Source organism: Rhinopithecus bieti, unplaced genomic scaffold (genome assembly GCF_001698545.2).
Source record: "Rhinopithecus bieti isolate Rb0 unplaced genomic scaffold, ASM169854v2 scaffold_14885, whole genome shotgun sequence".
In the NCBI taxonomy this organism is placed as follows: Eukaryota; Metazoa; Chordata; class Mammalia; order Primates; family Cercopithecidae; genus Rhinopithecus; species Rhinopithecus bieti.
In genome coordinates, this window is record NW_016807971.1 from 626,073 (window position 1) to 629,332 (window position 3,260).

At 42.6% G+C, this 3,260-nt stretch overlaps 1 pseudogene; it reads right to left on the reverse strand.

Moving 5' to 3' along the window:
• Positions 1-859: 859 nt before the first annotated feature.
• Positions 860-1,721, reverse strand: LOC108537118 (MKI67 FHA domain-interacting nucleolar phosphoprotein pseudogene; annotated as a pseudogene).
• Positions 1,722-3,260: the final 1,539 nt, after the last annotated feature.

Below are 3,260 nucleotides of genomic sequence, written 5' to 3' on the forward strand. Positions count from 1 at the left end.
AGCTAATTTTTTGTATTTTTAGTAGAGATGGGGTTTTGCCATGTTGCTCAGCCTGGTCTCAAACTCCTGAGTTCAAGTAATCAGCCTTCCTTAGCCTCCTAAAGTGCTGAGATTACAGGCATGAGTCACTGCCTCTACTTTATACTTTCTTGTTGAAGTAGACTCTATTACTGATGTCCCCCCCTCCACACCCTCTTTTTGGATATCTGGCCCCTCCTTGAGTCTCTGGAAAGGGCAGGACTACATATCCAGGGACAACTAGGGAACTCCCACCCCCACTGCTAGGCAGATCAGATTCTCTATCCTGCTCATTGGAAATGACCCAGAGGGTGTTCGATAGATGTTTTGCAGAGGAGCATCTGTGTGGAAAGGACCAGTAACACTGGGACCAGGGCTACTGCCAGGGCAAGCCAAAGTCTGAGAGGCTGGAGGAGCCTGGAGCATGTGCCAAACATCCATCGGCAGAGCAAAGCGCAAGCATGGAGCACAAGTCCAGAGAAAGGCATGCAGGAGAGAAAAATAACCTCCCAGCCCAGTCCTTCCATGGTGTGATCATATGTTGAGTTCTGTATTTAGATGTCTGTGAGATTGCCTATTGTATTCTTAATACAAATCCCTCTTAAGCCAGCCAGAATAGGCTAAGATAAATGTAATTTTACTTGGCTGGAGTGCAGTGGCGTAATCACGGCTCACTGTAGCTTCAACTTCTTGGCCTCCCACTTCAGCCTCCCAAGTAGCTGGGACTGCAGTCATGAGCCACCACACCCAGCTAATTTTTTGTATTTGTCTCATAAAAATATTATATTTTTCAGAAGAAATCTTACATATAATACATTGAAAATCACTGAATGCTTTTGCTTCATCTTTTTTTCTGTGAATGTGTAGGTGTTTGAGTCTCTTGTATTTTTTCTTTTACACAGGATATGGACTTTTTGAAAACTATTTCATTATCTTCATCATCATTATTCATTTCAGCCACTTCAGATTTTCCTCTCTCCAAAAATGTTGACGTACAAACTGGTGTGGGACCCTGGGTATCCACAGTCTTCTCAGGAGAGTCAGGAGTGCCTAAAACCTTTTCTTTTTCTTCTTACATAAAACCTGGCCTTTTGTAGACATCCGATGATTTGTTTTTGAAATACTTTCCATTTTCTGTAAAATCAAAGAAGGAAAATCATAATCAATTTCTTTTCAAGCTAATTTCTTCCTGACTAATCTTTCTTTCTTTTAAATCGCCCCTCCATCTGCAGCTTTTGTGTAAGTGCCGATTCTGATTATATGCTTCACTGATGGATATAATGGCTGCTTAAATGGAATATCCCAGTCTTTAAAGAGTTCTTTCTAACTTTTTCAGGTGGCATAAAATGACACTCCGAGAGTCTTTCACCAAACAGGTAGTTGTTCATCATTTCAGCAACTATCTTGGCAATATCCTCAGACTCACACTCCACACTTGCATAGCCTTTGCTATTTCCAGTCCTTTTCTTTCTGGATAGTCTGAACCTTGTAACAGTGCCACACTGGGAGAAATAGAATAGGATCTGGGTTTTGTTCAGTAGGTTAGGTAGGTGGCGCACATACACTACTCCAGGAGTAAGTTGTTCTTGTTTGTTTTCCCAGGTTATGTGCTTGTGAACCTGTGCCACCTCTTTTTGAAACTTGGCATCTTCCTGCAGGTTCAGCAACAGGATTGGCCAAGCCGGGTCAGAAAAGGCTGCCATGCCAAAAGTGGCAACACCAACTCCATGCAGCACTCCCAGAAACACCCATTTTCTTGTATTTTTAATACAAGCAGGTTTCGCCACATTGCCCAGGCTGATCTCGAGCGATCTGCCTGACCTGACTCCCAAAGCACTGGGATTATAGGCATGAGCCACTGCACACAGCCTTGACTTTGAAATATATGTTGTACATCCAGTCAGCAGTGAATTCTGGGGAAACACCAAAGATGAGGACAATGAGAGAAGACACACCTCCAGTTAAAGGAGTAAAGAAGAGATGCTTGAACTTATGTTTTAAAAAGTTGCTGCAGGCTAGACACAGTGGCTCATGCCTGAGTCACAGCACTTTGGAAGGCCGAAGTGGGTGAACCGCTTGAGCCTAGAAGTTTGAGACTACCCTGGGTGACATGGCAAAACCCCATCTGTACAAAAAATACAATAAATTAGCCAGGCGCAGTGGTGCCTGTGGTCCAAGCTACTCGTGAGGCTGAGGTGGGAGGTTGAGGCTGCAGTGAGCTGAGATCCACCACTCCACTCCAGCCTGGGCGACAGAGTGACACCCTGTCTAAAAAAACAAAAATAATAACAATTCACTGTTTTGGGGTTTGGGGTTTTCTGGATGAAACCTCTGTTTCCACTTAAAAAAAAAAGGTGGAGACAGTATGTATTACTGATTCAAAATCATAACCAGATGCTTAGAGTAAATAATTGTATCTATTGTTTCAAAAACCAACCTCAGGATTATTAAAAGGTAGTTTTATTGGATTTTTTTAAAAGCTGAATGATTCACTTAGGTTTGTCACTTCCAAGCCCATGTTTTACTACTTTGTAACCCTATTTGGAAGGAAAACTGCAGCTAAGATTATGATCCAGCCTGAGATGAAAAGTTTCACACAAATACACCACATATACCCCCCACCACAGTATGATGACACAGCGACCCAACTTTAGGCAAATGGTACCACTGCCAGCAAATGCATTTTTTTCTTCATTTCTTCTAAAAGCAGCAAATGCTTTTAACGTTTTATTGAGATTCTCAACAGCTGCCATTTGGTTTGTATAGCAAATTGTTTACAAAGTAACATTTTTCCATTTTTTATATTTTCATGAACATTATGTTCTTCAGTTTTAAAGCCCTGTCTCTCTTCCAAAGAAAGATTAATAGCTACCAAATAACAATTATTTAGGAAAATAACAACAACAACAACAAAACAGCTTTTAAACACTTCTGGAACATGGGTAAGGGTCCAAAGTCAAGACCTTCTGGGCCCAATGGAGGTGCTAGGCTGCCTCAGGACACCATCAGCACTTCCCCATCCACAACATCCTCAACAACTGGGAGCCATGCACGGACCCTGGGAGGCTTCCTGTTCCACAAGCTCCCCTCCCTTTTTCCTCTCCACCCTTGCTGTTGGGCCTCCCCTCCAAATCTGCATAACAAAGGCAGCAGGGTCTTTAATACTGTTCAGCTTTGTCAATGGAGATAGGATACTCTAGAAAACTGAGAGATTCCCTGGTCCAGTCTGGGGGGATTGCTTG